This window comes from Propithecus coquereli, unplaced genomic scaffold, assembly GCF_000956105.1.
Source record: "Propithecus coquereli isolate 6110/MARCELLA unplaced genomic scaffold, Pcoq_1.0 Scaffold295, whole genome shotgun sequence".
Classification (NCBI taxonomy): domain Eukaryota; kingdom Metazoa; phylum Chordata; class Mammalia; order Primates; family Indriidae; genus Propithecus; species Propithecus coquereli.
This window is the reverse complement of record NW_012148563.1, coordinates 1004046-1025975: the sequence shown is the minus strand read 5'-3', so window position 1 is coordinate 1025975 and position 21930 is coordinate 1004046. Positions and strand designations below refer to the sequence as shown.

Sequence of the window (21930 nt, the reverse complement as noted above, 5' to 3'; positions counted from 1 at the left end):
AGCCTTCCCCTTTCCAGCTCCTGGAACTCTGGGAGTTCTGAGGCAGCTGCTTGTTGCCGGATCCTGGCCTGCTACCGGGACAGGACTGAGGCGTGTGCTGGGCACACTTCACACATGCCTCTGATCAGGCTGAGTTTTGTTATGATCCCCATTACAAATCGCCACTTGTCACGGGCAGGCAGGGCCTGCGGTGGTGATGCATGGACCGCAACACCCCAGTGCGAATGCACTGACTAGCTCAGAGTCCTTCTCCTCCTCCCACCCTTGGCCAAAAAGAACCCTGCCACCGCCACTGCCACCGCCACCACCACCAGCCAGGGAACAGACAGGACACGGAGGGGAGGGAAGAAGCAGAGAGGAGATGGAGAAGCTGGCATTGGATTCCTGGCTTTTTCTGAGCTAAGAAACCTTGTGAATGCCCTGGGCTCTGGGCTGCATCTAAGTGGTACTGTAAAATGCAGCTGGGGAACAGGGCCCCCCAATCTCAGTGATACACCAAGGCCAGCACCAAGGCAAGAGCTTAAGGGCCAAGTCAGAAGCTAAACATTCCAGATGCTCCCCGGGGCTTCCAAGAGGGCTCAGCACATCCAGAAGTGGGACTCTGAGCATCCTTGTTGGCTTCAGGGCAGTGGGCCCACAGGGCAGCTCCCCCCACCCACTCCACCAAATGCAGCAACCTAGGGGGCAGCAAAATGGGATGGAGCTAACGATCGCCATGTATCTCTAGATGACGATTTTCATCCAGAGGCTGGTGAGAAGCTGATGAGTTCTGGAAACTTCTCCTCTGACCTGTTAGACCTAGAAAAGCACTTGGAGATTGGCTTACATTCCATGTCAGCAGCACAGCCTTGCAGCCCCCCCAAAATACAGGCTTCACAAAGGAGAGAAGGGCTTTCCGGGAGCCTGCAGCTGTGCTACGTGAAGAGAAAGCACTCACGGTCTGTTCAAGAGGGTGTTTATCGCGTACGACTTCCCCAGAAAGGCAGGCTGCTTTCAGACTCCCACGTAAAAGGTGGTCGGTCAATAACTCCCCAATGACCTGATTTCAAGACAGGGTGCTGGAACTACTTCTGCAAAGTGAAGCTGTCTATCTTGCTTAGGGATGCTGCTGAAATTCCAATCTTAGAAGAGAAGATTGAAAGGGAAATGTTAGAACTGTGAGCGCACAAGGGCAAGTGAACTACTGCCTCCCATCAAGGAGGGGTCAGAAAGCCGCACAGAAAGCAATTCCCCCCAGGGACAGCATTCTATCGGCCACTTCGGGGAGGGCGAGCAGCTGGATGGGGAATAGCTGGGTGGGGACTGCCTGGTGGAGGCGGCAGGTTGCAGCGCTGAGCACGAATGACCCCATTTTAAAACTCGCGTCTGTGTGATTTATCTCACAGTATGGAGTTATAGGTAGTCAGAGGATTTTTAATTTTGTCTACAGGCTGTATTTCCTAAATCTTCTCTGTATACACATGCATTAGTCATAAACAAATAAAATGACACGCACTGGCCATGCTTTAGAGTCACCGGGAGGCGTCTAGTCTCAGACTTCAGGTCTGCACAGGGATGCTTATGTTTTGTTACTCATCACCACATACTTTAACTAGGTCGACTCTTTAAACAATTTGCAAGGGGGAAGATTAACGCTAGGAGGAAGGCTCAGTTCCACTTTCCATGGGAGGAACTCCTCCTTGTATGTGGTCTTTTCAAATTAAGCTCCCCAAGCAAATGTGCAAGGAGAGAAAATACATGATATCTACCATTCACTTGAGTTTTCATTTTTATTGTAAGTAGTTTCTGTACCTATAAAGAAAAAAGCCCAGCAGAAAAACTTTACAGAAAGTTGACGTTAATAAATGCTGTTTAAAAAGGGAGGCCGGACAACGAGCATATATATGCTCAGCATCACTCATCATTAGACGCAAGTCAAAACTGCAAGGAGGTATTGCCCACAGCCATCAAGACAGCTACTCCCAGAAACGCAGAAAACGGCAAATGCTGGTGAGGATGTGGAAAAACTGGAATTCTCGCACACTGTTGGGGGAAACGTAAAATGCAGTGACTGCTATGGAAAACAATATGGGGGTTTCTCAAAAAATTAAAAATAGATTTACCATAGAACCCAGCAATTCCACCTCTGGGTACATATTCAAAAGACTCAAGAGCAGGGTCTGGAAGAGATTGTGTGTACACGCCCTGTTCACAGAAGCATTACTCACAGCAGCCAAGAGGTGCAACCCACATGTTCCTGGGCAGATGAATGGATAAACAAAATATGATATAAACATATGATATTTATTATTCAGCCTTAAAATGTAACATCATATGCCACCGCAGGGGGAACCTTGCGGACACTCTGCTAAGTGGAATGTGCCAGTCACAGAAAGACAAAAGCCGTTATGATTTGGTATGACCCCCTGGAGTGGTCAAAGTCACAGAGACAGAAAGGGGACGGGGTTGCCAGGGAACGGGGGAGGGACACATGGGTAGAGAGTTTCAGCTTTGCAAGATGAAAACATTCTGGAGATTCTGTGACACAACACATTGAACTGCTTGCTTAAAGATGGTTAAGATGGTAAAAATCTACACTATGTGCCTCTTACCCCAATTAAAAGCTTTAAAGAATAGAAAGGGGAGCTACATATAGTAGCCTATTTTGTTTTCTTCACGGAGTTTCTGAAGAAATGTGTGTCTGGCAACACACTGGGCAGCAGTCCCCATATCTACCTCCTCAATTCGGACGGATGACCCACACAACAGTTCTAAGGCAGTTAAGGAAACAAAAGCCAACCCCCTTTCCAATTGCTTTGTGAGGCAACAAGTGATCCCCATCTCCAGAGCTGATAAACACAAGAGAAAAGGAGAGTTGAGTCCCATCTGGGAACACACACGAGGAAACCTAAGAGACAGAAGTCAGCAGAACGCGCCACATCAGACAGAATTAGCCTGAGGAACTCAAGGCCCGCTCGGCTGAGGAGTAGCTGCTCCAGCAAAGGAGTGACTCACGTTTCACTTTCTACGTGTCTGCAGTATTTGCCACTGTTACTAAGGCATTATTACTCCTACAATAAAAAGACCGAAGCCCACCCAAAGTTTTGAAAAACCACAATCTCAGAAATGCTATCACTCAAGACACGTATTCCAGTGGGAGAAACTCTAAGCTGATCATTTTCAATCTCGGACATAGAGTCGCCTAGGATGCTTTTAAAATTAAAAAGCTGGGGGCCACAGCCCCAGGCCAGCTGAATCTCTAGGAGAGGGACCATGCGATGTTTTGAACCCTCACAGGTGACTCTGACGCACAGAGTGAGGAGAAGCCGGGCCAAGGTTTAGAGATAGGCCGAGAAGCCCCTTAAATGCAAGACACCCTGGGGGTCTGTCCTTCAGCATCGGCGTTTACAAGTGTTTTGAGTTTTGACCAATGCAGCTAGAATTAAGGCAGAAACACTTTGGGGGCAGAGAGGGAGCAACTGGGGATTACGGGGTGTGTGTGCTCGTGACATTTAGCCTGAGAGCTAAGGACGAGGGTCCAGCCAGGCAGAGGAGCAGGATGAAGGCCCGGGGTGCACACATGCTTCACAGAGGGGACCAGCAAGGCATCTTAGGGACCAGCCTGGAGGATGCAGGACAGGGCCAGGCTAGAGACGAAATGCTCCCAGTCCAGCCTGCCAGACTCCACGTGGCACCCTAGGCTCACTCCGTGAAACCGGGAAGCCCTCGGGAGTCTGCAGGCCAGGAAGCAGCATGATCAGATCATCCGTGTTTTCAGTTCTCGGAAAAGGGCAAAGCGCAAAGGCCATGGCAGGGTGTCCGGTGTGCTAAAGGCACTGTGCACGTGTTTGCTGAGCAAAACACGAACGAATGGAACGTGGGTGGAACGAGGGTGGGGGCCTCCCAGACACAGCCACATCACCCACAGCCGCTGCCATCCCACCCAAACCCATGAGCACACACAATAACATGCCACCTCCAGAGAAGGGGACTCTGCGCAATGGGACTGGGGTGGACTGAGACCTGGGCGCTCGCCGTGCCCCGAAGCCACCCAAAGATCAGAGCATTAAACACACAAAATCAAAACCACACGAACAAAACGCTGGGAAAAAAAACACAACAAACTGGATTTCCTAAACATAAAACGCCTACCAAGATTGGCAGCTTCAACAATACAAAACTGAAACTTCTCAAGGAACACTCACTGCCCCGTGGCTACGACTGGAAGAGGGAGGAAGTGGCTCCGGGCTGAGATAAGCTCAAATGTTCCCCGCTCCTCTCAAGCTAACAGCTAAGTGGCTATGGCTACGGTGGGTGGCTGAACTTCCAAATCATAAAGGAGGAAAGCGCGACAAGAAGGCATGAAAAGCAAAGTCTTCAAATAAAAGAGCAGAGATAAAACCAACCAAATGTGTTATTACACCAACCATGAGAAACCCAGAAAGGGGGGCTGTGGCCCAGCAGAAAGATCCCTTAGACACTGTTTTCATGAAATAAAACTACAACAAAGTGGCCCAGAAAGGGAGACGATAAAGGGATTATCAGGAAAGTAAAATTCACGACCAAAAACATTAAATACACACACAAGAGAGGATTTTTACACCGACAAAAACTGTAAAGCACCCAAAACATCCAGTTACATGCTGAAAGAACAACTGAAATATATGAAGACAACTGTCCGTGTGGAGTCATTCTGCGAAGCGTAAGCCCGTCTCTTGGGATCTGACAGTCTAGACAAGACACGTGGCACGTGACACGAAATGGAGCACAACCTAGGAGCTTAATTTAACTGATCTACATCAAACCCCCTGAGCTGCAGAACTACAATTGCTTTTGCAAATATCCAGGCAATAATTCTTGGCCAATAAGCTTCCCAAAGTGAAAAATTGTACAGGACACCACCTAGCCCCAATGCAATAATACTAGGAGATAACTAGAAAGTAAGAGGAATAAAGAATTTTTTTAAAAAACCCTCTTGAATTAAAGAGGACACTAAAACTAGAGATTCCTTAGAAGGTACAACAAGGACACCCCAGAGTCCATCTGGCTCTATGAACTCACAGACGCACAGGGTGACGTGTCTCTGCGACGCCTCATCATGGAACACCACCCCTCTGTCCTCCACGCCACGGTTCTACTGATGTCGGTGCTGCCAACTACTCCCTGTGAGTAGAGTCCAAGCTGTTCTGAAGAAGAAAGAACACTCCACCAGTCATGACTGCTATGACTGAGCTGACCTGATCCCCGAGCACCGGCTCCAGCCCAGACAATCCCCACCGTTCGATCCATCAGGTAGACCTGAGAGTGGCCACCTCACCTGGCCAGGGGACGAGTGGGTGCCTCCACAGGTGGCGGGAATCCCAGCAGGCGCCTTCGGGGTGGGGAGCTTCCCGTCCAGCATCAACTCTCAGTGGAACATACAACGAGTAGTCAGAAAAGCACCACGAAGTGGAGACATCTGAGGCAAGCTTCTTAGGGTGCCCATTTATCTCTAAAGCTCCTGCCCCTCCGGGTGGTGAGGGTCTGTGCATCTGCCACAGCGCACGCCTCACAGAGGAGGGCTTATCGTCACCGGGTCTCTGGGCTTCAGTGACACCTCTCCAGTGAGGGATGGAAAAGAGAATGTGGGGTTGCCGGATGGGGGTTACAGGACCGCGAGGTCAGCTTCAACAAATACCACTGTGCTGAGGTGTGAGCGCAGAGACCTGCAAGGACGGGGCGGAAGTTTCAGGGCTGGAAGGAGAGTTAGTGACTGCACCGGGGAGATTCCCAAGGAGGCAGAGAAGATGGTACCCAAGCGCCAGGGTGCAGATGTGGAGAAGACCGAGACCTCGGCTCCACCCCCTCTTGGCGCTGGGGCCTCTCCCCGTCCTCCACACCTTGGCTCCTGCTGTTGGACTGGACTCGTCCCCCCCATGCCTGCACACCTGCTTTCACACACCCGCCCTGACATCCCTCCCTGCCTCCCCACACACTGCCGCCACGCTCCTCGGTCTGGTTCCAGCAGGCGCCTTGTTTGCCCCGAAGTTTGGAGACCTGGTGCCCGGTGTGGGGCAGAACAGTACGGCAGCTGGGACTGCCTGGACTGAAACCCTGCCTTCTGCACTGCCGGGCTCAGACAAGTCCCTTCTACCCAGAGGTGCCTTAGTTTCCCGATCTGTTAAACAGAGATACTAAGAGTCCCTCCCCTCCTACACGTCAACAGGATGAAGAGTTTGTAAGTAAAGTGCTGAAGACACTGTAACTATCATTATTATTAATGTAAGTGTAACATATGTGTTATGCATGAACACTGAACTAGGATCTGAAGCAGAGAGGGAATACATAAACATGCTCTGTGAGTGAAGCTGGATTACATATTTTATAAGACTTCTATTATCAAGTATAATGTTAGTTTAACTAAACAGAGCTTTTATACATTCTCTGCCAGACAGGCAATGTTCACAACAGTTTGATACCAGGGCTATTTGCCGTCAAGGAAAATAACTATTTCTGAAGTTTCTGAGGACCCTTATCATTCAAAGGAAGATAAAAAAGTCAAAATGGCACAGGCGTCCTCAAGTGTCGAATATGAAATAGAGTCAGCATAAAATCAAACGGCATGCCTGAGCCCCCATCTATAAGTCCTTCAGTTAATATCCAGACCTAAGTTCCCACACAATTTACTTCCTGGTGTTTCAGACACTTGCTGTGTCCACAGACACATTAATTATCCTCTCGGCTTTAGTTTCACCATTGTAAAATGTGAACGCACTGAGTTTTCCCGAGGATTAAATAAGGGAAAGAATCTAGTATAGTGACTGCCTGTAGGTGCTGTACAAGTATTAGCCACCACTTCCCTTCCTCCTTTTCTCCCCAAGTGTTTTAAATTTGCGGTTTTTTGTTTCCCTAAAGACAATAGGAGGTGGGGTGGGGGTGGGCAGGAGATGGCCATCCTGAACCTCACCTGACAAATCTCAACCCAAACAACAACTGCTATTTTTCTGCATTCCCTTCCTGGCCCTATTTGCAAAGCTCCACCCAGATGCCCATTTGCAATTCCCAGCAGCCCAGTCTGAAGTCAAAAGACAACCACAAAAAACCTGACATATGCAAAGTCACACACGGGCAAGTTTTCCCCCAAATGCCTAACTGACGGTCACCTGCTGCGCAGTAACCGGCACTCTGTCCTGAGTGTACTCACCCGTTACCGCCCTCCAACATGGCCTTCACCGTGGGAATCGCCGCTATGCTCCCACTTCCCTGCTCGTCAAAATAAGCCCCTCTTCTTCCCAGAATAGTGATCAGACTCCCGACTAAGCAAGCAGCAAATTTCTAGACAATTTCAATAATGACAAAAAAACTGGTGCTTATGACATCATTTTCCAGCTTTTCACTATTTCCTTTTAACCTTGAAAAAATAATGGTCCCCAGCGTGCTGAGGACAGCTGGTTTTCCCATTGCAGCAGCAGGTTGTATTCAAGTTCTCCCAGTAGTAGAGACAGGATTAGCCAGGTTAATGTGGGTTAAACACAGAAATCTCTGGATGGCTGGTAAGCTGAAACTTCTCCGCAGTTCGGTGGAGTGCAGAGAAGGTGGTTTCAGAAGGGGACAGGAACTGACAATCAAAGCCAGGGCACATTCTGACTGCTGACCTCCCCCACGGGGTACAGCCGCGTTCCACGGTTGGGGGCTCAGGTGACCAGACTGGGTGCTCTGATGCTGGGTCTCTCACTGGATGCCCCTGATGTGGTTTTAGCTGGAGAATCTCCACTTCTTTAATACCTTTCTTTCTGGAATATAAACATCCTGTGATTCCTTTAATTATCCAGCTGTTGGCTTAGTTTCTGAAGTGTCCTTTTGGGTAATAAAAGTAACTTTTACAAACTGTACGGGGCAGTCATTTAATTAGGAGATGATTTTATAAGAACCTCGCAATAGGCCTGGAGGGATCGTGTGTGGGTCACACATGTGGGGTCACGGGAGTACTGGGGAGGGAGCCCAGTTCAGCCACAGGGGTGCCAGTCTGCGAGGATGGGATCCAGGGTGATATGTGGTGTGCCAGGCATCAGCCTGGCTGGGTCACCCTCACTGGACAGGTCATTCTCCTGGATGGGTCACCTTCCCAGCCCCTTTCAAGTCACGCTCACACATCTAATCATGTCTTCCCAGGACCCTAAGATAAAAGTTCAAAGCTGATGGAAGCCCAGAAGGACCAGTCGCATCCAGCCACCTGCCTCTGGCTTCCCACCCAGGTGCTCCTAGGAAGTTTTCACTGTGTCCCTCTTTTGGTTCCTTGGACTTGCCCAGCCACCGCCCCCACAGGTATCCACACAGTTCCTGACTTGCTCCTCCTGCTTAGTGGGGCTTCTTTGGGGAGCCTGTCCTGACCCCCATACAACCTCATGAACCCTGAATTCCCCTTGTCAAACTCCCTGGTGGGGTCCCATCCCCTCCACCTGGCACAGAGTGGGCTCAGTTGTGAGTCAGAGAATGAATGAGTTAAGGTTAAACAAGAGTTAACAAGAAGATGGGAAGAGGGCCAGGACAAGGTCCCAGAGGGTTACGAACAGGTCAGCTCTCAGACGTGATCTCGGGGGCCTCAAGTCCTGTGACAGCGTCCTCAGCACTCGGAACAAATAACCAGAACTCATGAGTGGCACCTGCTTCCAGGCAGGGCCCAGGTGTTTTGGGGATACCAGCCAGTCCCTTACCTGACTTGCTGGGGTTTCACAAGGCCGCAAAAGTGCTGCCTCATGTTACCATTAGGTGGATGACTCACAGATACTGCAGCGCCAAGACCAGAGAGGCAGCCAGGCCCCTTTGCTCAGGAGACGGGCCAAAAAACATTCCGTACATGAATTAGTTTTCCTCTCTTGCCAGGATGAAGAAGGGCTGTGACACAGACCGCAGTTGGAGATCAAAATTACTGCCTTACCATCAGCAGACGGCACGACGAACTCTCTCCGCTTAATGAACCCGGGGTCCTGACAACCAAGTCTGTGCTTTTGCCGGATGCCAGCCCCAAGCAGCCCATCTTGTCACAGCTGATCAAGAGACACAGCCCCACAAATCAACCTCAATGACATAACCCTGGAGAAGTTCGAGAAGCCAAACACATGGAAATTATCATTCGATCCCTTCTAAGGGGAGTGGGCCCTGAGACCTCCCACAGAAACACCTCTTGGGCTCTGGGGCACACAGTTTCCCCCACGTGCTAATGGTTCCGGAGCTGGCATGTATGTGCCATCCTAAAACTGAAGTATGCCTTTAATGGATGAACCCTTTCCTTTTGACCCAATCTCCCACCCTGAAGGCTCAAAATGAAAGCACATTAGGATCTGGACAAACAGAAATCAATGCCCCCAAAATGGGTGGCAGCGAGTAAGGCTGATCTTAAAACTCACAAGTTTCAGACAACAGACTTAGAAACTCTTCCCAATGTCATTCCCTTTCGAGGTGCTTTTCTGAGTAGTGACTATATATTCACCCAACAATTAGTATAACTAGAAGTTCTTCACAGATTTTAAGCACAATAAAAGTCATTCCAAAGAGGAACTTAACATATATTAAAAGATGTGTGTACCAAAGATTTTCACTGCAGTGATCTTTATAGTTTATAATAATAATTTATAATTATTAGAATATAATTTATAATAATAACTGGGAACTATCTGTTCATAAGCACTTGTTAAATAAACAGGGCACACACCTATACAAATCTGACATTAAAAGTAAGGATGCAAATCTGTAGTTATTGATCTGAAAATATCAACAATTTTGAATAAAAAGCTGTTTTAAGAAAACACAGTATTCGACAAATACCTATTGAAAAATTACAATGTGCCAGGTGCACAGTGAAGTCCTCACTATATTATCCTGTTTTTGTTTGGAAGCTCCATGTTTACATGTAAACACATCTGAAGGACACACATACACGTCCACAGTGGTTATTGTGTGAGTGGTAGAATTCCACTGATGTGAATTTTTTTCTCCTTTTACATTTTCTAGTGTTTCTAAAAGGAATATGTAATTAGTTGATAATAAAAAAAAAAACTTAAGGACAAAGGGTTTTTTTCTTTTAAGAAAAGAAGAAAAATCACAAGGAACTATTCCCAAAACAATGCATTTATCTATAAAGTACTTATACTGAACAAATGCTTCTCTCCTCCTCCCCACCTCCCACTTCCCCCAAGGGCAGGTAAGGACCTCCTGCAAATAAAGGCACAGGTACAAATAAAGGTACAAAAACCAGTATTTTAGAAGAACATGATTGCAGCTTTGTGACTAAATTCTCACCAAGGATTTTCCTTGATAAAACGACTTTCAGTTGTGCAAATCAGGCTGTTTCATACTCCTTCTATGCTACCGTGCACAGCCACACTGGACCCCAGGTCTGGGGACTGGGTCTCATCAGACACATCCTCCTCCGCCCCACCTCTCCCCGCAAGCCCTTGAGGAACTGGGCTAAGTCAGCACAATGGGCCCTAAACCTTATCTGGACACCTAGGATGGCATCATGCCCCTAGTCCACACTGGTGTGCTTTTTAAAGGTCACACTGAACACCTAAAAGTATCAAACTCCTACACTCCGTTCAGTTCAGATGGTGGAACATTACAACTCTCCATTTACTCAATATTTAAGAATAAACTCCGGTACATGCACACAAAACTCAGATAAGGCCACAGATCGTGAAGAATGCCATGCTGATAAGTGTGCCCCAAAACCAACACGGACACAACACCGCAGCCAGACGTGCAGCTAACCATGTGCTGGCACTTTATGTCACCTCACTTAAATCTCCCATCTCCGGGAGGTAAGTACTATGATGGCTGTGTTGCACGTCAGAAGCCTAAGCCTCAAAGAAGTCCAAAAATGTGCCCAAGGTCAAAACAGGAAGTAAAGAGAAGCCAAAGATTTGGATACAGACAGGTGTGCTCTTTCCCACCGCGATCCGCCCAGAATGAAACTGGTCCCAACAAAGAGCCAGGTGAGAAGCCCCTGGAAGAAGGAACTGCTCATATTCCAGTTTGTGAAAATGTCATTTCAGCTGCTGTTCCCTGACAATGGCTCGGGTACAAAAAACAGTATGTCAGAAGAACGTAATAGATAGTGACAGATCGATGCTCAGTCACTAAATTCTCACTAAGGATTTTCTTCCATACAATGACTTTCACTTGTGCAAATCAGGCTGTTTCATATTTGACTGACAGCAAAGAAACAGCTATTTCCACAAGTGTCACCATGCCTGACAGGGAGGGAAAAGCCCAACAAATACAGGGAGAATCTGAAACCACAGAAAAAGCCCTACGTTAAAAACTGCTACTGAGCATTGCAAGTGTGGTGCGTGCGTGTGTGTCCCCAAACAGTGAAGTACACTTTCCCCAATTGAACACTTCTGAAACCACAGGTGGTTCTAATAAAATACATGTATAAGCAAAAAATGTGGACTAAGTAAACGCCTGAGATTTCGTTTGATGACTAGCCAGAGGCTGGTCTCCTGTTGTCACCCAGAGTCAGCACCCTCTGACGTGGGCCTGAAATGGGACCAAAATGTGAAATTGTTTTGGCTTCCTACTCCCACACTATCAAGGTGAAATATCCAATGGCAGCCCATCAGTACAAGACCAGGAGAGCGTTCCTCTTGTAAGCACCTTAAATCCCAATTTCTGAAGCCACAAGACAAAAACAAAAACACAAGTTTTTCAAGGGGATGTTTGGGACAGGGATAAGGAGGAGGAAAAGTGAAGCCAGACCACAGTAGTAAGAACCACACTGCGTTTTTACTTCTCACCACCTTCCACACCAGCTATGGAGTTGCGCTCGGGCACAGGCCCTGGGCCCAGCATTCTACATGAGTTATTTACAAATATTCTGTCAGCTCCAAGTATCATTTCCATTTAGATTTGAACACAGTACCTTTATTTTCCATTTATGCATGAGACACACACAAATATTTGATATCACTTGTCAATCAAGGCTATGATTCTTAGAGTGATTTAAAAATGTTTAAATGCACATGCATTTTCAGGATATTCCATTTACCTCTTTGTATCCTAAAGCTATTAAAAATTCAAATACTTTTGCAAAGGGCAATAGTGTAAAATGGGTAAACACAGGCATGGTAAGCCTACCTGATTTAGAAATTAAACTGCACAGAACTATGGGGATGTCCACTGGACAGTATTTATAAATGAGCTGACTATTATGCACAGGCCAGATTCTTAAAGCCAGAAATTACTTCTGCCATATATTATAAGTTTTAAACTGCCAAGATATCTAAGGAGAGAATACTAAAGTTGTCACTATATGGTTATATGAAGCTACCACCCTAAGTTTTTGCCTTGGCCAGCCTTTCTCTCTGCCAGTTTATGGGGCATGTTGTCTCCAAGGGCACAAGGATGCAGAGATAATAAGATGCAAACTGCCCCTAAGCAGTGCCCTGCTGAGTGGAACAACAGACACATAAGGACACCTGGACAGAGGAGATACATGGTGCAGGGCCAGCTCCTGGCCTCTGGGAGCCAGGGGAGTTTGTCTGAGCCACAAACCCCAACCGGGCCTGGAAGGGCAAATGAGTCCCATGAACTGGGGCCTCAGGACAAATGGGTCCCCCAGCCAGCCCTCCACAAAGGCTAGTGGGAAAAGCTGCAGATGCACAGCCAGAACAGGCATTTGGGGAAGTTCCTTTAACCAGCTGCTCCTGCTGATCTGCTATTCACATTCATCCCCCCCTCCCAGTAACCAAGGCCGCTCCCCAATGCACGGGCACCCCCAGATGCATTCCTCAGCCCCAAGAACCCCAGCCCCAGCTCACCCCGGCCATCCTCACATCTCAGTCCTATTTCTTTTATCACTAACATTCTTCTGAGTGGCCTTCGCTCTGTGTTCCTATTTCTTCTAGAAGTTTCCCTGCTATCACAATTAGATGGTTCTTATAAGCCAAACCCAGAGGCCTCCAGTCCTCCAGTTCTTCATCTCTCTGTGCATTCCCTCCCCGAAACCATCGGTGCTTCGGGGCCTCCGTGCCCTGCCACCCACCCCCAACTCCCTCCTCCTGGGCCTCAGGGACAAGAACAGAACTGGTTCCTCTGTCTCCAGCTGCGCCGTCACTGCTCCCCTTAGCTTCCTGCTCCATCACTGGGTGACCCAGAGGCGTGATCCCAGCCCTGATTTTCACACTCAACTCCCACTGTTAGCTCTTCCACACGTGGTGTGGCTCAACTCTAAGGACGTGAGCCCAAGCCTGCCCTTTCGCAAACGGCCCCTCTCTGGCCAGCAGGGCAGACCCTGCACTGGATGGACAACCCTGAGAGCTGAGAGCCAGCACCTCCTTCAATCCTGCCCCTGGGGCCCTCCCTTGCCTCTCCCCAGCCCCAGAACTGCCAACCAGGACTGGCTCTGAGGTTGAATGATGCTCCCTCCTACATGCTTACTGCCTCCAAAGGAAGCTCTCACATTTCAAAATAATTTTACTGTTAATTATGATGGAGAAAAAAATAATCAGCTTATGTGTGCACCCAACCCTCAGCCATGGATCTTGAGCAGTAAGGTTTCCCTTTTCTTCACTTGGGTGGTCCCAGGAAGCCCCTCGGGACTCCTGCCCCCTGCTTTAACATTGGAGAGCAGTTCATCACACTCACCCACCTGCCTGGCTTCATCCCGCCCCATCTTCCTTCCACGAAGACCCTTCTCCTTTCTAGATCAGAGAAGCAACCAAAGCAAAGATAAGTGACCACCATCCATCTGCAGAGGAAAAGGGCCATTGGAGGAAGACGGGCACTGCCCACTGGGAAGATGGACACTGCCTGCCTTTCCTGGGAGCCTGGGACTTCCTCACATGCCCAGAATCCTCTGTGGAAAAACATTCCCTTGCTCTGCAAGGGGAAAGTCTCACCTTCTTGGCCTCAAATACAGAGTCTGCCATGCCCAACCCCAAGCTGCCTCCCAGCTCTCTTCTTACACAAACTCATCCCTGTATCCGTGTGTCCAACCTAGATGTGCATTAGAATCACCTGGGGAGTTTTTCAAACCTACAGACGTCCGGGCCTCCACACCCAGAGATTCTGATTCAACCGAGGGACAGGCCTGGAAAGTTTATTGGTGTTTTTTTGTTTGTTTGTTTATTTGTTTTAAGCTCCCATATGATTTTAATATGTAGTCTGAGTTTTGAAACACTCTACTCTTGCTGGCCAAATTAGGTTACTCGATGATGTCCAAATCCTTTCTTAGCACTGCTCCTAGACAGACATGGTCCAAGCAGAAGTAGGAGGCAACTATTTCATCCGTTCCGTAAGGGGACTGGGTTGGCGGGGTCTACGCAACCAAAGGCGAGCTGGGGCTAGTTCTTATTGGCTCACAGACTATTAAATATTTAGTAATGTTGCCAGCCCAAACTGGTAGTTTGAAATCAGCCATGGTGGGAGTGTTTACACCACAGAAATTGGCAGATACTACAATCTAGGCTTTGCTTTTTCCTCAGAGAGCAGGTGTACCAGCACACTACCAGCTCAGGGAACTCCTACATTGGAGAGGCTAAAAAGAATGGGGCAGGGTTTTCTCAATCATGAAGGAGGATGGGGGCATGAGATTTAATAAGAACTGGGAACTATGAAATCCTTTCAAAGAAAGTATTCTTTTCAATCTGTTCAGAAGAGTTGGGCTGAGATGTCTCAGCAAATAGAGTTTCCCTGAGACAAGCTTTTATTGTGCAGATAAGAATAATCTCACTAGTAAGTCATTTATTTGATTGTGAATAGGAAGGTGGAACCCTTATACATTTACTTAATGGCCTTCCTATAATCTTATTCTAGTGACCTCATCTGCCCAAAATACCCTTTCCTTGGGACAAGGACAGTCTTCATAGCAGATCCTGTCTTCAAAATCATAATCTTCCAAATAAATCAAACTTTACCCTAAGGACAGGGTGAGTGGCTTCAGGAACCAAAGTGCAAACTGGCTGCCTTCCATTTAGGCTGAGAAGGTTTCACAAGTTTTAAAGATTTCATCACCTTCAGAGTACAAGCTATTTTATAATTATGTAAGGGAGGCTGGCACCCTGCTATTTTCATGCCTGTGTCTTAATGCTCCCAAAATGTGTGACTGAGAGCTGCTTATTTCTTTAACTTCAGCACACTAGGAGATGCGATTAAGAGCTCTGGACAGATCCAGGTTCAAATCCAAACTCAAGCACTCATTAAACTATTAGGTTGGAGGAGTTACTTAAATTCGTATAGCTTCCCTGTAAAATGAAACCCTTTGTAGTTTTTGTGAGGATTCAAAAAGTATGCACACAGGGCTTGGTATGTTGATAACTATTTCCACCCCTTAAAATGCCCCAAATCTCCAGGTAAATTAGAGAAACTCAGTACACCATTGTCCTTCCTCAAATTCATATGCTGACTGGTGATTTAAGGAGGCACCGTTCACCTGGCAGATGGGTGGCTATGATGTTCTAAAAGGGATTTCACCCTTCACACCTTAAAACATACCACATATACCCTTTATTCTGCATTCTCTCCCCTTCTGAAGATTGATTATGGACACTCTTCCCCTTAGAGCTGGTCATGACGGCATCAGGTGCTGAGTTATGTAACACGCGGATGCCCTCGGGGTCCACAGAGTGGCTGGTTTAGGCTTCCTGGAGAACATGGAATAAAATAGCTGGATTGTTCCCTGGGTGTTTTGGGGCTTGGTGAATTATTTTCCTGTCACTCCTCCATAGGGTGGTGGCAGAATGTGGGGCTTCTATTGTGCAAACATCTGAGGAGCCCAGAGACCCAGTCCAGCTCCCTAAAAGCTGAGTGTAAACACTGGATGCTCCTCCCCGCCTGGAGCTAAGCCTGCCAGAGACCTTTCCTGATTCCTGGCTGTCAGGCAGTGACCTGAGACAAAGAAGTCCTCGCACCCATCTCCAGGGCCCTGGGAAAGGTCCCAGGGGCCTGACTCCAATTCTCAGAAGAAATATCACAACACAGCCCAATTCAGGTGTCCAGTTTGAAAATAACAAAGCCAAGGGAAACCCTCCTGGCTGGCCACTCGCAAAACAGCAGCTTCCACTTGGTCAAAACAAGGCTGGCACCTCAAACAGGGAACTAGGGAGGCTTGCCCAGAGCCAGGGAAGCGGTCAACAGGGCTGCACTCAGGGCTCCCAGCCTTGTTTGGGTCAAGGGCTCCAGTAAGAAGCTCCCCAGGAAAGAGAGCACAGACACCTCCCACAAAATTTCAGGGAGGCCAAGAGCTCTTAACCAGCCGGCATCAGAGGATTTAAAAGCAGGAGCAAGCACCTCTCAGGATCCAAGGGCATAAACAGTATTCCCCATTCGCATATCTTATCATACTAGAAACCAGCATTAGAATAAGAAGAAAGTCTATTCAAACAGCCCAGAGGGAAATAATTCCAGGCTGCCCGATGAGCAAACAACAGCAAAGGAGAAAATCCAGGAAGACTCCCCCTTCCTCCCTCCACTGAGAAAATGCACAATGTAAGAATAGATGATGCTGCCGGTTAAGGACACTTTATTAGCAATTCATCCCCCTACGTTCTAGGTCTTTCCAAACGCCCTGTCTGAGCTGTGATCTGCAGCGAGACCTTGGTTGGACCAAAATGTTGGTGGGAGCCACAACTAAAAATGAAACTATCAAATGACAACTGGTGGAGCCCAGGAGACCTGTTACAGAAAGAGGATCTTCCACCTTGGTGGCTTGGGGGAGGGGGATGCTCTGGGACAACAGGCAACCATGAGGCTTCTCTCCCCACTTGGGCTTGTGGTATCTGGGATTAACAAATGATATGGGTCCCCATTAATTGTTTTATAAGGTCACTAAAGTGCAGTGCCTAACTCCTGGGACAACAGGAAAAAAAATTAAAGCTCACAGAAGCCTCTCAGGCAGCTGGTCATTGTTCATTTAATAAACAAGTGGGCATAAAACAAATCCCTAGGAAGCCCGTTTTGTTCACTTCAAGTGTCCTCCCAGAACTAACTGTTCCCTCTCAGATCAGCAAGGCCTCGGCATTCCAGACATGCAAGCATCAGGCAGTGTGCAACCTGGGGCTTGCCTTGATAATGCCCCCTTACTTGAGGAAATCCCCCATGTGCAGGAAGCAGAGGTGGGGGAGAGAGGATTCAGCGTGCGGGCTCCCTCCAAGCTCCCCACACTGAGGGATTTGGCCTGGACCAGGCTGCGCAGAGCAGGAAACCAGGAATATTCTCCTTCAATCCCCACACTGTACGTTCCTGGAGTCTGTTTCCTGGGCAGGATGGCCAGGTCAGAGGTAGCCTGCTGTACTGGATGACCACAGCAACGTGGACCAGCAAAATGCTCCCCAGCACCCTAAAGTACAGCCGCTGTCCATCCACGGATGTCAAACGCTCTGGAAACCATCCATTAATTTTTACGGTGGCCTGGGAAGCAGATTGAGAATCATTACCTTTATGTTTACAAGGAAAGGAACCAAAACCACACAAGGAAGCATGGCTCCATCTGGGCCACAGACCTCATGGAGAGCCCCAGCCCTCGGGAAGGGACCTGGGTAAGGAGCCAGGACAAAAAGCCAAACTTTGGAGCTCAGAGACGACCGCATTTAGCAGGGTGGAGAGGGGAGGGCTGCATAAAGGAATGACTCTGGTTGGGGCAAGAATGGCTTCAGCTCTAACTTAATGATTTAACATGCAAGGCTACAAGGCTAGCAGGAAATATGGGATCTGGGATGGCTTCTGTCTTGCTGTTTATACTCCTATTTCCACGCTTTCTGGTCTGAGAATGCATTGTTTTTGTAATCAGAACAAAAGTTATGCGAACTTTATTATTATCATTGATAAACCATACAGTACCAATCGGCTGCACTAGCTTGGAAAGAACAGGCACGAACAAAATCCAGTACAGTATTCCTTTTCAATCGCATTGATCCGTGAGTTCCACAACTCTCTTCCACTCCGAGCGCCGCGCGGCACGTCCTGGGCGCCCCGCACTGGGAAGGGCCACCGCCCGGCTGCACGGCCAGCCCTGGCCCGGAGCCGCGGGACCCAGGACTGGGACCCCGTCGGACGCCCACGGCACCGCGGCGCGGGCCGCCGAGTGAACGTCGCCGAGAACACAGTGCCTCCACCCCAGTCCGTCCCCACCCGCCGGCCGCCGGCGCTGTCACCTCGCGGCAGCCTGGGCACCCGACCGCCGAGCCAGAAACCGGAGTTTTCAATCCCATCCTTAAACGAGGGATCTTCGAAGAAGTTGAAATATGCATTGTCACCAACAAGTTTAACCGGGAACCGCGCGCCCTTCCTTTCTCCCCAGAGCCGCGCGCGGGGGGGGCGCCCCCACGGCCCCGCGCGACCCCCATTCGCTCCCCGAGGACGCGCCGGGTTGCCCGGGGGGCCACCCAGCAGGGCTGCCCGCCCGGAGTGGGGGTCTCGGCCCGAGCGCACGCCGGGGGCTCCGAGAGCGGCCCGGCGCCCGGAATCCCGGCCCCCGCCCGCCAGCCCCGGGGAGCCCCGCGCGCCCGGGGAGCGGCGAGGGGCGCGCCAGGCTACCCCGAAACCGCCCCGCGCCAGCCGAGCCCAGGCACCCCCACAGCCCCGAACTCAGGCGGCGGGGGATCGAGCCACCGAGCAAGGCGGCGGGGCTGGGGCCGCAGGGGATCGGGTCGTGCGGCCGCCTGCCTACCTGGCTCGCATGGCGTCCCCGCGGGCTCCCGCGGCTCAGCTCTCCGTCCGGTGGCTCGGCCCAGCCGAGGGCGCGCGCGGCTCCGCGGGAATCACCGCCGCGGGTGCGGCGAGGGGCCGGGACCGCCGAGAGTGCCCAGAGCGCGCGGCCCCCGCCTCGCCGGCGGAGGGTGGTCCCGCGCGGGGCGGGGCCGGGCGGCGGGGCGGGCCCCGAGCGGAGGCTGCGGGAGGCGGGACCGGCCCGGGCGCAGGCGGAGGGTGGTCCCCGAGCCGGAGCGGGGGCGGGGCGAGCCCGGCGGGGCGGGGAGGGCCGGGCGAGGGCAGCCTGGCGAGCGGGAGGCGGCGCCGCCTCTCCGGTACCCGCGGGGATCCGGTACCCGCGGGGATCCAGCCCCCTTGCCTCCTCCTCTTCCCGCTCCTCCTGCTCCCGGCGCCGTCCGGACCAGCGGGATCCGGGCCGCCCGGCGTGGCCCCGCTCTTAGTCCCGGGTCCCGAGCGGATCCGGTGCAGGCCGCGCTGCCGTACCCCGCACGCCTGTCCTCCCACCCCTTGGCCGGGAACCCGGCGAGGCCCCCGGGCGGTTCGGCCAGCGAGCGGGCGTTGGCGGGGCGTGGACGGCCGCACCTCCTCCCGAGGCTCCTTCTTACCACGCACCTGCCGGGCGGCGAGAGGGAGGGAGTGCGAGGCCGTGGGGGCAAGCCAGAAATTAAAAAGTAGGAGCAAGACAAAAGGCAGTCATGCGGAAGGTCACAAAGGGAGGAGAGCCCTCTGCTAAGTGGAATGCGAGTTGAATGCACCGGTCAGAATCCTGCGCACTCTGTCCGACTTGGGCGCCCTGGGTCCCCAGCGCCTATGCATGCCTGGTACGTAGTAAGCGCTCAATAAATGCCCAGTGAATGAATGCACCACTTACTGTGTGGCAAGCACTGTGCATGGACTGACACACTTAATCCTCAAAAAATCTCAAGTCTGACAGCTCTCCTTGGGCCAATGCAGGACGCAGAGAAGCCTCTGGGCAGAGGAGAGTTTCTAGCGGGCACATTTGGAACAACGACTAGGGAGCCAGCCTGCTGTGCTTGAATCTCTGCCAAGTTATTTTGCCTCTCTGTGACTCAGTTTCCTTAATTAGTATGAAAATTAAATGCAGCATGTAAAGTGCTCAGCAGAGTGCCCAGCAGAGTAGCTTTCAATAAGTTTTAGGTACTATTATTACTGCTATCCCAGATGACGGACATCCATGCTGTGTTATAAACAATGCCTATACAACATTGAAAAAGACAAGCCAGCAGAAAATGGACAAAAGGTATGAAAAGACAATTCCTGAAACACCATGAATGGCCCAGAGCATGATTAGCTCCTCAGCTACGCTAATGGGAGAGCTAGGGCAAGACACAAACAGCAAATAAGCAAACCGAAGTCCATTCCAGGCACAAAGCGTGTGCGAGTAAAAAAGCAGCTGCACATGTCGCCGGGGGAAGCAGAGAGCATGCCTTGCGGTGTCCACTTATTATGCACAATATGAGGGACATTCATGCCATGAGCATTTTCAAACCAGCTGCATCCTAGGAAAGGAATTTACAGAGGTCAGAATGTTTAAAGAGATTGACAAATAAAAAAAAGAGACAAGAAAACATTGTCTTATAGTCTTACTATAATAACTTGAATTGTTCTTCGGCTTGTGTGAGCTGGGGAGACAACATTACATGCTTAGGTGTAAGTTGTCTGTGAACTGGTTTCTCTTTTGTGTCCTGGAAGGCGAGGAGGTCTCTAGATGCTTCCTGTTGAATTTATGGTTTCTTGGTCAACCAGGTTTTGTTACTTGCCCTTCTAAAAGTCTGTAAGAGAAAAGAAAAAACAGGAGCTATTCATAACATTCCATTATTCAATAAACATTTCCAGTGGGAACACATACAGCAAAATCAATAACTTGTTTTTTTAGTACAAAAATAATACATGTTTGTTTCAAAGGATTAAAATGATTAGAGAAATGTGTAGAGTAAAAAGTAAGCATTGATCCTAATTTCATACCCTCTCCCAGATTCCATGGTTAACAGTGATTGTATGTCTGTCCAGAAGCTTTCTGCAAGCATTCACATATGTGTTAATGAGTATGTGTGTGTATATATGATACCTGTGTGTGATGTGAATGTGTATGTCTATATACATACACAGACACATATAGAGAAAGACTGTGGTGGGTTCCAAAATCAGGCTGCCTGGCTCTGAATGCCATCTGCACCATTTGACACTTGGGTAACATAAGGCAAGGCCACTCTGCCTGTTTTCTCATCTTAAAATGGGCACAGTGCTTGCAAGGATTAATTGAGGTAATGCATGAAGATTGCTTAGCATAGTGCCGGGCACACAGCACATCATTTAAAATTATAAGCTATTATCATTATTATTTATACACACAAGTTATTCTTGGGTTCACATAAAACCCAGGAGAATGATCCTAGTTTTAAAATAAACTCCAAGGAGAAATATTTTTTCCAAGAGGCTGTCCACATTGCTTTCCCGAAAAAGGGTTAATGAGACAGTTCAAGATGGTGAAGTTCAGACTTCACAAAAGTCTGCCACTTGGCAAGTCTTTCCATGGGCATGGACTCCTCTGTGTTGGTGTGTACTCAGTGAACAGTAAAAGTGCCATTTTAGGAAATCTCCCATGTCTAGGAAAGTAAGATGCACAGAGAAGACAGAGGAAGGGAGTGGGGTAGGTTTGACTGTCAACACAGCATGTCTGTTATTAAAACCAGTGACAGTTCAATCTACACCAACCACCACCACCAAAGATTCATTCTAGGGGCTTCTCAGAATCCATACAACACTCCCAGGAACAGCAACTCAGACAAGAATAACTCCCAACTGACATACACTATCCTGAACTCTCCAAAACTCTCTAACATGTTATAACATTCTGGCTACCTATAAAATACACTTCACATTAGGAAATAACTACAAAGAAATTGCATGTGGGCCTGTCATGAAAATACCTCTCTATGTACAAGGACATTCTCAACAATGAAATAAAAAGAATAATATTGGTGAAGTGAAGTGAAATCAATAATGATCAAGATGCTCATGTCAGGGGGAAAATAGAATAAAAATATACAAAACTCAGCTAAGGGAGGAAAGAAGAGCTTAAGGCAGACAATATTTTTCAAAAGGAATCTATAACAATAGATATTGAATCATCAATGTGGGTGGATGGAATTTCAAGTTTGTTGTCTCTGACTGACAGTATGCAGAGGGGATCTGTTGGCGAGACTCAGCCGGGATGCACACTGTTGTGGGTTTAAGTTGAGGGAG

The 21930-nt window shown here is 49.2% G+C and overlaps 1 protein-coding gene across 1 annotated transcript in view; it reads right to left on the bottom strand.

The window, feature by feature from the left end:
• SH3BP4 (SH3-domain binding protein 4) overlaps positions 1 to 18718 on the bottom strand; it is an 87029-nt gene extending 68311 nt beyond the window's left edge. Inside the window, exon 1 of the mRNA XM_012648861.1 lies at positions 18623 to 18718. The gene's annotated coding sequence lies outside the window, so the exon portion shown is untranslated. The remainder of the gene's footprint in view (positions 1 to 18622) is intronic.
• Between the last annotated feature and the right edge of the window lie 3212 nt (positions 18719 to 21930).